The 15,068-nt window shown below is 46.1% G+C and overlaps 1 protein-coding gene and 1 pseudogene across 1 annotated transcript in view; both read right to left on the reverse strand.

The window, feature by feature from the left end:
• LOC126249611 (uncharacterized) overlaps nt 1-15,068 on the reverse strand; it is a 436,460-nt gene that overhangs the window by 382,821 nt on the left and 38,571 nt on the right. The window lies entirely within an intron of this gene.
• LOC126249819 (5S ribosomal RNA) lies at nt 12,545-12,662 on the reverse strand (annotated as a pseudogene).

Here is a 15,068-nt window from a genome sequence, read left to right on the forward strand (position 1 = left end):
CATACACATACCAGACTCATACGACTGTAGTCGGTGGTGACTATAATTTACCCTCGATATGTTGGCGAAAACATGTTTCATTCCGGAGGTACACATAAAACATCATCCGAAATTGTGCTAAACGCATTCTCTGAAAATTATTTCGAGCAGTTTGTTTGTACGTCCACGCGAATAGTAAACGTTTGTGGAAACACACGTTATCTCATAGCAACAAATAATCCTGAGTTAATAACGAACATCAAAACGGATACAGGAATTAGTGAACATAGGGTTTTCGTAGCGAGACTGACTATTGTAACCCCAAATGCTCCAAAAATAAACCAAAAATATACCTATTCAAAGAAGCAGATAAAAATTCACTTGACGCCTTCATGAGAGACAATCTCCACTCCTTCCAATTAACAATATAAGTGAAGACCGGATGTGGCCTGAATTCAAACACATAATATCGGCAGCAATTGAGAGATTTATATTAAATAAATTAACAAACGACGGAGTTGATCCTCCTTGGTGTACAAAAGGGGCAGAACACTGTTGCAGAAACAATGAAACAAACAAAGAAAATGGTTCAAATTGCTCTGAGCATTATGGGACTTAATTTCTGAGGTCATCAGTCCCCTAGAACTTAGAACTACTTAAACCTAACTAACCTAAGTACATCACACACATCCATGCCCGAGGCAGGATTCGAACCTGGGACCGTAGCGGTCGCGCGCTCCCAGACTGTAGCGCCTAGAACCGTTCGGCCACCCCGGTCGGCTGAAACAAACATTCCAAATTTAAACAGACACAAAATCATCAAGACTGGCGATCTTTTACAGAAGCTAGAAATTTAGCTCGGACTTCAATGCGAGATGCTTGTAATAGCTTGCACAACAAAACTTTGACTCGAAACCTGGCAGAAAATCCGAAGACGTTCTCGTTGTAAATAAAGTATGCTAGCGGCAAAACACAATCAATGCCATCTCTGCGCGATAGCAATGGAGAAACTATCGAAGACAGTGCTGCCAAACCAGGGATACTAAACACAGCCTTCCGAGATGGCTTCACAAAAGAAGATGAACTAAGTATTCCGGAATTTGCATCAAGAACGGCTGCCAACATGAGTAACGTGGAAGTAAATATCCTAGAAGCAGTGAAGCAACTTAAATCACTTAATAAAAGCAAGTCTTCTGGTCCAGGCTGTATACCAATTAGGTTCCTTTCAGAGTATGCTCATACAATAGCTCCATACTGAACGATCATACACAACCGTTCGCTCTACGAAAGATCCGTACATAAAGACTGGAAAGTAGCACAGGTAACACCAATATCCTAGAGAGGTAGTAGGAGTAATCCACTAAATTACAAGCCCATATCATTAACGTCGATATGCAGCCGGATTTTGGAACATATACTGTGTTCGAACATTATGAATTACTTCGAAGAGAGCAGTCTATTGACACACAGTCAACGTGGATTTTGAAAACATTGTCCCTGTTGGACACAACTAGCTCTTTATTCGCATGAAGTGTTGAGTGCTATTGACAGGGGATTTCAAGTTGATTCTTTATATTTGGATTACCGGTAGTCTTTTGACGCTGTACCACTCAAGCAGCTTGTAGTGAAATTGCGGGCTTATGGAATATCGACTGAGTTATGTGACTCGATTCGTTATTTCCCGTCGGAGAAGTCACAGTTCGTAGTAATTGACGGAGAGTTATCGAGTGAAACAGAAGTGATTTCGGGCGTTCCCCAAGGTAGCGTTATAGGCCCTTTGCTGTTCCTTATCTATATAAATGATTTGGGAGACAATCTGAACAGCCGTCGAAGGTTGTTAGCGGATGACGCTGTCGTTTATCGACTAACAAAGTCGTCAGAAGATCTAAACAGATTGCAAAACGATCGAGAAAGAATATATGTAGAAATTCTTCCAATCCACTTGTGGCATACAGCAAACGAGTGCTTAACAGTACTGGTTAAAAACAGTCTTGGTTTCAATTTTAGTTTTTTTATTTTTATTTTTCAACGACGCATCTTACTCTGTTACTCGCTCCTGTGAACAGGAACGCGCTATGCAGATTTTGGTGCCTCTCGCGTCCATCTAGTAAAGATAACCTGAAGATGCCTAAATAAGGCGAAACGCGTCGTTGAAAAATAAAAACTAAAAAACTAAAATTGCAACCAAGACTGTTTTTAACCAATAAAGATATATGTCTAGTGCGAAAATTGTCAATTGACCCTAAATAACGAAAAGTGTGGGGTCATCCACACGAGTGCTAAAAGGAATCCATTAAAGTTCGGTTACACGATACATCAGTCAAATCTAAAGGCCGTAATTTAAACTAAATACCTAGGAATTACAATTACGAACAACTTAAATTGGAAGGAACTCATAGAAAACGTTGTGGGCAAGGCTAACCAAACACTGCGATTTATTGGCAGGACACTAAGAAAATTTAATATATCTACTAAGGAGACTGCCTACACCACACTTACCCGTCCACCTTTTCTAATGCCGCTGCGCGGTGTGGGATCCTTGCCAGATAGAACTGACGGAGTACATCGAAAAAGTTCAAAGAAGGGCAGGACGTTTTGTATTATCGCGAAATAGGGCAGAGTGTCACTGAAATGATACAGGATTTGCGGTGGACATCATTAAAGCAAAGGCGTTTTTCGTTGCGACGGAATTTTCTCACGAAATTCCAATCACCAACTTTCTCCTCCTTATGTGAACATGTTTTGTTGAAACCGAGCTACATAGGGAGAAACGATCACCATGATAAAATAAGGGAAATCAGAGCTCGTACGGAAAGATATAAGTGTTCGTTCTTTCGGCGCACTATACGAGATTTGAACAATAGAGAATTGTCAAGCTGGTTTGATGAACCCTCTGTCAGAGTATCCAAGTAGTTGTAGCTGTCGATGTATCCCAGATATTACTGAGTGGGACACTGAGGCTCAATTGACATGGTGACTATCGTTGAGCTGCACGTGAATTTACCTCGACTCTGAAAACTGTACATGCTTCCAGACTGGATCAGTGTACAAGTGCAGACGTCAGCAAGTCTAACCATGATGTTGACTAAGGAAGATATGACTTATTTTAGCAACTTGCGACTTGTTCCAAGAGGCAAAAGCTAATAGTCAGCAACATGAGACTTATCAATGTCACATAGTCAAGACTTCTCCCAGCAAGCAAAGCACTTGGGCTGTTTTCGTTATGTCATGTTCGTAGTCCAGTTCAAAATGGTTGAAATGGCTCTGAGCACTATGGGACTTAACATCAGAGGTCATCAGTCCCTAGAACTTAGAACTACTTAAACCTAGCTAACCTAAGGACATCACACACATCCATGCCCGAGGCAGGATTCGAACCTGCGACCGTAGCTGTCCCGCAGTTCCAGACTGAAGCGCCTACAACGTAGTCCAGTATCTTGTCCATGGCTTCACAAGTCACATACCCTTTACTATGTGATCATGACATTACATATGGGACACTGACGATAACCGCATAATATCGAAATCCATGCTATCTTGGTGGCATTATATTCGTCACTGAAACAAAACAGCCGATCACAGTGCAGTAATTTATTGAATTATTGAGTGCCACTGCTTTCACATTTTTTTTGATTAACAGCAGTTATAATGATTCACAAATAGTGAGTAGTAAAAGGGTGTATGATCCATCCCTCAGACATAGAATACAAGTGAGATTTATTCAGACAGGGTCACATGCTTCCCTCATTGCTTGTGGAGGCTGGTAGAGGAATTCTTTCTCATCGATTTCTTTTTATTACCCACCCACAGGAAGCTTAACGTGCTACCTCTATATTATGAGCCCATTGGTAGGGTTTTTGAAATTAAGAAGCACATAAAGGCTCAAAGGTAAGAAATTTCTCTATAACATCTATTACCAAGGTGGAAGAGGAATTTTTTTCGCATTCACCGCCCTCATTAATTTCTAGTCTCTCGTGGAGTAATTGCTTTCAGCGCTCTTCAGTTGATGGAATGCGTATGTGGTAAGGTGTTGTACTTTATCAACATCCTGTAAAAATACACATCCAGTTGCTAAATTACTGGCATGGCAGTATAGGACAAGTTTTTTTTTAATAGTCTAGATGCACCAGAGTGGTGCTAGATGTTTGCAGCTGCTTCAACTCTGCTTTCCTGTTTGCACTTACTAAGTAGTTATACTTTTCGGGTCAATACCACGTGACATAAAAATATTGCAAAAAAAATTCTACTAGAATGAGATTTTCACTCTGCAGCGGAGTGTGCGCTGATATGAAACCTCCTGGCAGATTAAAACTGTGTGCCCGACCGAGACTCGAACTCGAGACCTTTGCCTTTCGCGGGCAAGTGCTCTACCAACTGAGCTACCGAAGCACGACTAATATCAGCCCACACTCCGCTGCAGAGTGAAAATCTCATTCTGGAAACATCCCCCAGGCTGTGGCTAAGCCATGTCTCCGCAGTATCCTTTCTTTCAGGAGTGCTACTTCTGCAAGGTTCGCAGGAGAGCTTCTGTAAAGTTTGGAAGGTAGGAGACCAGATACTGGCAGAAGTAAAGCTGTGGAGACCGGGCGGGAGTCGTGCTTCGGTAGCTCAGTAGGACAGTCCGGCTATCGCCGCCGTGCAGTGCGGACGTGTTGTTGTTTCCGCCTGCGGAGCGCGCGCGCTCGCTGTTGTTTACATTTCAGCGGCCGTCACTTACGTGTCGCTTACGTGCACTAGAACCATGGCCAACCGTTTTCGAAAATCAACTTTACGATTCAACTTCTGCAACGACTACGCACGACCTAAGGCCTTGGAAGTGGAACTGTTCCTACGCGACGTTGCTAGGATCACAGCTTCTGACATCTTGGGCATCCATTTGTCCATATTAAGCAGTACTGTGTACGTCAAAGTCGTCAATGACGCGGTATGTGAAAGAATACTTCGTGACACCAACCATGGATTACGCTTTTGCCACGCCGACGGCAATGTCGGAGCGGTCACTGTCGACCATGCCTTCTTAGGAATGCACACCATACGAGTTTTCGAACTCCCGTTCGAGCTTCCGGCGGAAGACGTTATCGCGGCTTTCCGCCCCTATGGCACTGTACAGGGCCACACTGCCGAACGCTGGGCGCAATTCCAAACGTACCCCGTTCTTAACGGTGTACGGCAGATCACCATCGACCGCCATCGCCACGTGCCATCTTACCTGCAAATTAGCGGGTGCCGCGCGGTTGTCATATACGACGGCCAAGTTCCTGTTCCGGGTGCGGCAAAGAAGGCCACCTCAGATCTGAGTGTCTTCAGCGACGAATCACCCAACTGCCAGCCGCTACCGTGGCACCTCCGGCTCCGACGACGGTTTTACCAATCACCGGCGCTCTCTTCTCCTCCCACCGGCCGCCGCCCATCGGACCACGTAACGGTGAACCTTCCAACTGCTACGGATACCGCCGGGGCCGACACGTCGCGCTCAAAGCCTGACGCTACTCCGGCGCCACTACCAACAGCGACGACTTCCGACACCCACCCGCCTGAACATATGGACGCCCCTTCATTTGACGTTCCCGCGACGGCCTTCCTCTCAGAGCGACGCGACTACCTTCCGTCTTCCGACACGGAGGGACGAACCCGCAAACAACGTTAACCTAAGAGGCGCAAGAGGAGGCACCGTACGGTCTCGGAACGAGACGGATCACATCCCCCTCATGCTCCAGAGGCCGTCCGACCCGACGAAGCCTCGGAGAACCTACACGGCGATACGAATGACGACAACATGACGCCGACTGTGGATGCGTCGATGCCTACTCAACTGGCTCGCTCAAGTGCTCCTGAACCAATGGACTCCACCGATGCGACTGCCGCCGAGGCGTCCTCCGCCCCTACGACCGAAGTGGATCGTACGACCATCACAACGACAACGCTTTCAATGGTGTGGATTGAGGGCGTCGATGAGGATCCGGACCACACGCTGGGGACAGAGTTACCCCAAACGGAAGCATCGTTACGCCGCTGATAACGCCGTCAGGTGGCGTACGGCACGACTCGCCGTTGTCTCGCCCCTCTTCATCCTCCGCCGGTGGAGTTCCCCTCCACGGGGTACGGCTCCAAACCTACCGAATAGCGACGATGAACACTAACACCATTAGCTCACCCGTGAAACTTCAACTGCTGCGAGAGATGATATGGGCGTCGGACGTCGATATCGCACTACTACAGGAAGTACACTTGGCCACACCTCCAGACGTCGCGGGATATAACACTTATCCTTCTCCTGGTGACCACCTGGGACGCTGCGTAGCCATCTAAGCCAGAGAAGGCATTCCAGTGGCCGATATCACATACCTTCCATCTGCCAGAGGCATGGGCGTCACCGTCATTGGGACGCGTATCGTCAACATTTACGCTCCGTCAGGCTCCACCCGCAGACGCGACAGGGCACTCTTCTATTCAGAAGAAATCGCTCCTTTGTTTCTTGGACGGTACGACCATTACTTGCTTGGGGGTGATTTTAATTGTGTCTTGCACCCTAAAGATCAAGTGCCCCACTACAACACCTGTCAAGAACTGCGTCTTGTCGTACGACATCTGTTGCTCCGCGACACTTGGGAAGTTCGGCACGGCGACGCGCCTGGACATACTTACCAGACGAGTCACTCCGCGAGCCGCCTTGATAGAATTTACGTCTCTCGGGAACTCACACCTGCAGTCCAAGGTGCAGAACTCTGGCCCCTGGCCTTTTCGGACCACTGTGCCTACATCTGCAACATTTTCTTCCCCAAGCAAGTGGTCTGGCGTAGTCGTGCACCGTGGAAGCTAAACACCTCCCATCTTCATGATCCCGAATGTCTTCAACGTGTTACCGAGACATGGGCCACCTGTGAACGTCGCTTACCTAAATACTGCACGACATTGACCTGGTGGCTGGAATGTGCCAAACCTGCCATTCGACGTACTTAGATTCAGTATGGAAAATAAGTTGCTATGTGGCGCCGGCACACTACCGACTATTTCTACGCCGTTCTCCGCGACCTGGACGCCCAACCGCCCACCCCCGACACCCAGAGGGAACGCAGCAGGATTAAGGCGCAAATTGTGACACGCCGTAGACTGAAGGGGGCTATGGTGCGAACCCGATGTCAAGATTCGGCGGAACAAGAACATCCGACCATGCGTCATATCGCCTCCGATAGGAAACATCGACGATAACAACTCATCACCGAAATCACCACCTGTCGCGGCCAGCACGTCACTTGCCACGCCGAAATCGTCAGTGCCTTTGTCGACCACTACCGCACAATGTACCAGTAGGAGACTACCAACAACCACGCTGAGGAGTCTGTGTTGCCACACGTAACTCGCACCCTCACCAGCGACGAAGCGGACGAGCTGATGGAGCCCATTATGCGTGACGAAATCCACGATGCAATCAAAAAAGGTGCTCTGAATAAGTCACCTGGTGTCAACGGATTGCCGATAGAATTTTATCGCGCTTTCTTCACACTAATGGCGTCACGGTGGACAACGATGTTTCATGAACTGCTGACAATGGGGAACGCCGTACCGCCGTCCTTCGTCACGGGAATTATTATACCCATCCACAAACCGACACCAGGTGTGACGACAGCACATTACCGTCCCCTGACTCTGCTTAAAGCAGACTGTAAAATTTTTACACGACTACTGGCAACGCGATGCCGCAAGATCCTGCCTAGCATTCTATCCCCGGAACAGACAACTCCGGGCGGCTCAGCTAATATACAAACGGCCACAGGAGATTGTCGCGATTTAACTGCACTGGCAGCGGCGTGCAGACTCCGCGCCGCAGTGGTTGCCATTGATTTTGACAGCGCATTCGACATAGTGCGGCATCTTTTTCTGTTCTCAGTGATGAACCGCATGGGTTTTCCACCAGCCTTTATCGACGTGATCCCGCGCCTGTACGGCACCGCCGAATCGCTGATTCAGGTTAATGGCCGTGTGGCGGGACCAGTGGCGATCCGCGTTCCGTACGGCAAGGCTGTCCACTTTCGACCCTACTCTATGCCATAAGCCTGGAGCCACTCATCGGGAGTCTGACGAGCCACCTTTCTGGTATCACTTTGCGACAGCACAGTTTTCGATGTCGTACGTATGCGGACGACCTCCTCCTCTTGATCCGCTCACGGAGTGAAACACACGCGGTACTTGATTTGATATCAGCGTACGGCACTGCAGCGGGCAGTAACATGAATGTGGCTAGATCCGCGGCGATGCCCAGTGGTCGCGGCCTCTCACACGACGACTTAGCACCTCTCCCGTGTGTACAAAAACTACGATACCATTGGTATCATTTTCACCTCCACCGTGCGCCGCTCCGCTGCCATCAATTTTCGGCGTGCACTCCAAACTATCCGCACGACGGTGCGACAAAATCTTCTCCGACGACTCGATTCTTTACAACGTGTCCAATACCTCAAGCAACATGTGGCGGCCAGAATGGTCCACATCGCGCAGGTCCTCCCGCTGCCATCAACTATTGGACGCAGCCTCCAGGCTGCCTTCGGATACTTCCTTACGGCCGGTACCCTCTTTAAGGTCCGCTACGACACGCTCAACTTCCCCCACGAGCAGGGGGCCTCGGCCTTGTCAATGTGCCACTCCGCGTGGCGTCCTTGTACATGTCCACCATGCACAAGCAGTGGCACGGGGGCACCTCTCTTACGCGCAGCTTGCTGGAAATTCTTGTTCCCGCGACCGTAACACCACCAGTACCAGTCGGGCACATCAAGCACCATCTGACGCACATTTCTGATTTCATCGTCGACTTCAGTTATGCTCACGCACACTTACCGACCACGCGTTCTCCTCGACCTAAAGATTTTTACACCCCACTCCTTCGTTCCATATCCAGCAACAATATCGAACTGAGACATCCGTCCACGCGGTGGCCAACGGTTTGGCGTCACATCCACCACCCTTTTCTTCCCTCCAACGTCCGGGCAACATGGTACCAAGTCGCAAATGAAAAATTCGCCACAAATCATCGTCTTCACGCCATCGGACTAAAGGACTCTCCACTTTGTTCCATTTCCCACCTCGTGGATGACGATGTCCATCAACTGACTTGTGCTGCCACCAGTGACGTCTGGAAACTTGCCCGATAGTTCGTTGCCTGTTACCTCCGCGTTCCGCCGGACTCTATTGACCCATGGACTTTTATCCATCCTGAGAATACTTATTTCCCCGCCACCAAAAATCATGCGATTGTATGGGTCAAGGGATGGACGATCACCTACATGTATAATGGTGGCGACAAATCACGCCTTGATTTCTGGCAGTACTTACAAACCGCCCAAAGTGAAGTCGAACACCGACCGCGCTACCGCGCCTTCTCCGCCAATTACCTACATGCGATCTTTACTTCACCCCCGCTCAGTTGGAAGGTGCCACACGCCGACAGCACTCCCGCCCCCCCCTGCTGACATCTGAGACTCCCCGCGCTACTTTCTACATTGTAACCCACAGTGGAGCAGGCGCATGGACACGCGCCTACTTTCTTTTATGCACTACACCAGAAAACACTGGTCTTTCCCTCACTCCACTGTATATTGCGTCACACCTCTTAGATTACATCAGAATTATTATTTCTTTTTTCCTACACCTTGTACATAAAAAAAAATTGCTCGCCTTGTACGAGTATAATGTCTTGTGTTATTTTCGCCGGAAGGATGGCATTTCTCTTGTATTTAAGTTTGTACCAATAAAGATCTTTTTTTCATTTACCCTTTTCCTGGTGAAAAAAAAAATGTTGGTAGAGCACTTGCCCGCGAAAGGCAAAGGTCCCGAGTTCGAGTCTCGGTCGGGGACACAGTTTTAATCTGCCAGGAAGTTTCATATCAGCGCACACTCCGCTGCAGAGTGAAAATCTCATTCTGGAAACATCCCCCAGGCTGTGGCTAAGCCATGTCTCCGCAGTATCCTTTCTTTCAGGAGTGCTAGTTCTGCAAGGTTCGCAGGAGAGCTTCTGTAAAGTTTGGAAGGTAGGAAAAGAGATACTGGCAGAAGTAAAGCTGTGGGAACCGGGCGTAAGTCGTGCTTCGGTAGCTCAGTTGGTGCCGGCACGGTAGCTCAGCGTGTTCGATCAGATGGTTAGCTGCCCTCTGTAATAAAAAATCGATCCACAACGAACTTACACGGATGTCTTACGACGTCCGCCCCGAGAAGATGCAACGAACAAAAACGAACAAATTGAAACTAAAAAAAAAAAGTTGGTAGAGCACTTGCCCGCGAAAGGCAAAGGTCCCGAGTTCGAGTCTTGGTCGGGCACACAGTTTTAATCTGCCAGGAAGTTTCAAAATTCTACCAGCACATATTTTTCGTACAATTGTTGACATTGTTATATACCTATATGTTTTTATAATAATAATAGTAATAATAACAATAATGCTCGAAACTATTTGTAAATGTAATACTTATATTAGTAATAACGTACAGACTTATTTAAGAAAATATTTTTATATTGTCATAGGCTAAATTGGGAACGGCAGACAGTTCTGAATAAGAACGGAAGATATTACATTATTTTTCTATTATACTTTTGTATTACTTTACAGATTGCAGTTTGGACACAATCTGTCACATAAATATCAACAAAATCGTAAATATATTAAAAAAACAGTCATCATCACACGCAGCTACTTTTGAAATTAATGACTTCCATTTTATAACTGTTATTCTTACTCACTGCAGTTTGGATGCAGGTCAGTGATATGTGTTTCGCAAACATGTTTACTACATTTTCCACACTGTGTGTTTTACTGCCATTTATTTCTGGCCACAGATTACCGAGTGCACGTTTAGTTGGTATCCCAAATATGACACACTAGCCCTACCTTCAGGGTTTTGAATGCACCTGACCATCCTCAGAAAATCTTCTGTTCTTGTGGAATGCATCCCTAATGCAATGTGCTATGCTACCAGTTACTTTCCAGGTTTCCCCATAATGCCTGTCCGCGAATATTCGACATGTGTATTATTCTGTTTAACAGTGTAAACTACTACATCAGTTACCTTTCAGCATGTCTTAATCAGCTGGTTACGTACTTGGTAACACCTAGGGTACTCTTGATGATTTTCGAAGCTGACAGGCAGCCATGTTGTGCAGTGGTGTAATTGCCTTTCTGCGAGTATATTTATATTTTTTAGAGATAAAAGGGTGTGTACTGTTTTGTACAGGCACTGTCATCACTAAACTTGTTTCAGATGCATTACTGCCATGATCCTGAAACTTGGAATGTGCTCCTTCATTTGTTTAGTAATTTACCATTTCTTCCAACTCATTATCAGTCAATGATCTAATTTCTATAGTGTCACAATTCAAAATGAGCGAAAACAATACATATTCAAATAAAGTCGAAGATCTAAATGCCATGATGTAACAACTCAAAGTGAGCAGGAACAGTATCCAAATAACTGAGAAATGTCCAGCAGTATCTAGTAAACAGCAGGAAACAAGAAACTTGTTGTACATGAACAGGCTTTTTTGATTGTTCGGAGTAATTTGGAACCAAAAACATCGTTAGTGTAATGTACAACAAAAAACTAAAACATATTTGACATTTTAGTAGTAATATTTGTGTTGAGTCATTATGAACCGAACGTTACATATATTTCTATTAATGCATACGGCTAAACTACTTACAACATTTTAGTATATGTTTATACATGTATTGCTTATGCATTTTGAGACAAATTCCCGAAAGTTCATAAAGTTACCTTAGTATTAAACACTGAGAAACGAAGGTAGTAAAAATTTTGGGTCAGATAGATCAGAACAGAACAGGAGGCTCAAATGCACAAAATCTTCTTCGAACTCCGCAGTCCAATAATTTTTTTTTTTTTATTTTGTGGTGAGGTCTTAAAGGACCAAACTGCTGAGGTCATCGTACCCTAAGCCTACACACTAATTAATCTAACTTAAACTAACTTACGCTATGGACAACACAAACACAGGTCCATGCCCGAGTGAGGATGGGGGAAGTCGCACGGACCGTGACAAGGCGCATTGGACCGTACGGCTACCCTGCACGGCAATAAAATTTGGCACCATTTGTCAGGACTGCCTGAGAGAGCATGCATTTTTTGTGTAATCGGACACAAATTTATGATATTAAATGCCAAACCGAGAAAGAATTACAATCCTTATTATGTGATGGGTATAGGAAAATAGCATATGGGTACCAGAATTTGCGTGTCGGGTTTGATTCCATTCTTACTCACAAAGTGACGTAAGTAACATACCTCAAACAGCCGGAAAGCCTCCGTGCGCGCTCGAATCTCTCTAATTTTAAATTCGTTATTTCCTCGGAAGGTATAAGTAGCACACTCCGTCTTCAGGCCACAAGTGGCCTACCGGGACCATCCGACCGCCATGTCATCCTCAGGTGAGGATGCGGATAGGAGGGGCGTGTGGTCAGCACACCGCTCTCCCCGTCGTTACGATGGTTTTCTTTGACCGGAGCCGCTACTATTCGGTCGAGTATCTCCTCAGTTGGCATCACGAGGCTGAGTGCACCCCGAAAAATGGGAACAGCACATGGCGGCCTGGATGGTGACCCATCCAAGTGCCGGCCACGCCCGACAGCGCTTAACTTCGGTGATCTCACGGGAACCGGTGTGTCCACTGCGGCAAGGCCGTTGCCAAGGTATAAGTAGGTGGAAGCAGTATATTCGATACCTCATCCAGAAACGCACCCTCTCGAAACCCGGACAGCAAGCTACACCGCGATGCAGAGCGCCTCTCTTACAGAGTCTGACACTTGAGTTTGCTAAACATCTCCGTATCGCTATCACGCTTACCAAATAACCCTGTGACGAAACGCGCCGCTCTTCTTTGGATCTTCTCTATCTCATCTGTCAACCCGACCTGGCACGGATCCCACACTGATGTTCAATACTCAAGTATAGGTCGAACGAGTGTTTTGTAAGCCACCTCCTTTGTTGATGGACTACATTTTCTAAGGACTCTCCCAATGAATCTCAACCTGGTACCCGCCTTACCAACAATTAGTTTTATATGAACATTCCACTTCGAATCGTTCCGTATGCATACTCCCAGATATTTTACAGAAGTAACTGCTACCAGTGTTTGTTCCGCTATCATACAATCATACATAATACGCCATCTAGTAGATACTGGACTGTCACCTGAACAGTTTTTAATCCAAAGAGCATGTTGGCGATGTTGATGGCCTTCTAAGGTAACTATAAATGCTGCTTCAGGCCTATCCTCCAGTTGGCATTTCTAGTTGATGCTATCCTCTCCGTAAGTCCACCGTGGTGGAATACTTGCGCACACTTTTTGTGTGGTAGTTTACTCGCCGTCCCACATCTTCTTTCTATTTGAAACCAAGGTCAAAGACAAAAAATAATCAGGAAGGTCCCACACGCCAGCAAATTTCATCCTTTAATCCGTTATGACCCACGCTGCTAGCACCGATTGGCACAATCCCTGCTCATCCTGGAATGATATTTCTGTGTACCTATCACATTCCAGAAGCAGTTCTTATGGGCCATATGTGCTGTTACCAAGGGGGTTGGACTAAAGGAGGTGAGACCTTATCTATGTCGAATACAGACGTAAGTTCAAGCCTGTCCGTCCTCTTGCTGAGTCTTCGAAATGTGTTCCTCCTTTGAATCCCTGAGTCAAACACACCCACTTAACGTCAGTTCTGAGTAGGTATTTTGAAACAATGTTGATTCATGCATGATTACTCATGACACTTCTGAAAACTTAATTTCTTAATGCCAGTTCTTCATCATTGAGCGTGTTTTACCTCGCGGTAGAACAGCCGAACGTTTTATTCCTGCTTTGTGTTACTTGGAGAGCAGAACTGCAATATGAACACTTCACTGAGACTCACCAATATGGTAGAAGAGGCTTAACATTTTCGGCGTAAGCGCGTCTTCCTACATTGTAACTTCCATGGCTGTTACGAGTCAGGATGGTCAGTTTAGACTAACCCTGGTTATATGTGATCAGCTCGCAGTACCACCCGAACAGCGGCACGAAAACCATGTTGCTGAAAAGCGAACATCAGCATACATTCTTGGTTTACTGTAATTTTGTAGAAGCAGATGGCTGGTCATTACTGGATTCTACGAATTAATCTTAATCCGGCATCGGCTTTTCTTGCTGCATATCACTCCACTTTATGTTACTCTGCAAGCGTATTCCGGATACGAGGGCGTGCTGAAAAGTACTGTCAACAATTACTGTATGTGAAAGCTCTTACCGTTTTATAATAAAAGGAACTTAATCAACTCAATGCGATGCTAATTTTCGTTGATATAGTAAACCTACACAGCATTATACCCATTACAAAAGCTGTAGATGTAATAAAAATGTTATTAAAATGTCAAACAGAGTCCACAGCCGAAATACACTGAAGCACCAAAGAAACTGGTATAGCCATACTTACTCAAATGCAGAGTTATTTAAACGGCCAGAATACGGCGCTGCGGTCGGCAACGCCTCTGTAGCACGAGTGTCTGGCGCAGTTGTTAGATCGGTTACTGCAGCTACAGTGACAGGTTATCAAGATTTAAGTGAGCTGGAACGTGGTGTTATAGTCTGTGCACCAACGATGGGACACAGCTTCCCCAAAGCAACGATGAAGTGGGGATTTTCCTGTACAACCATTTCACGAGTGTACCGTGAATGTCAGGAATCAGGTAAAACATCAAATCTTCGACATCTCTGGGACCGGAAAAAGATCCTGCAAGAACGGGACCAACGACGACTGAAGAGAATTGCTCAATCTGACAGAAGTGCAACCCGTCCACAAATTACTGCAGAATTTAGTGTTGGGCTGTAGGGAAGCAGCCTACTCACGCCTTATAAAATTAACATCAGTCTTTCCATTGTGTGCCAGCCAGTCCACTGTAACTAGGTCTGACGTCATAAATGTTGCGCAATACTTTAAAAATCAAGTAAATAACCTGAAACGTTTCTAGCATGCCAGGAGTAATACAAAATCAATGTGTGTTGAATATCAGTTCAATAACTTTAAACATTTTCGAAATTTGGACGTTTTTCTGTAAAAATC

Source organism: Schistocerca nitens, chromosome 3 (assembly GCF_023898315.1).
Source record: "Schistocerca nitens isolate TAMUIC-IGC-003100 chromosome 3, iqSchNite1.1, whole genome shotgun sequence".
In the NCBI taxonomy this organism is placed as follows: domain Eukaryota; kingdom Metazoa; phylum Arthropoda; class Insecta; order Orthoptera; family Acrididae; genus Schistocerca; species Schistocerca nitens.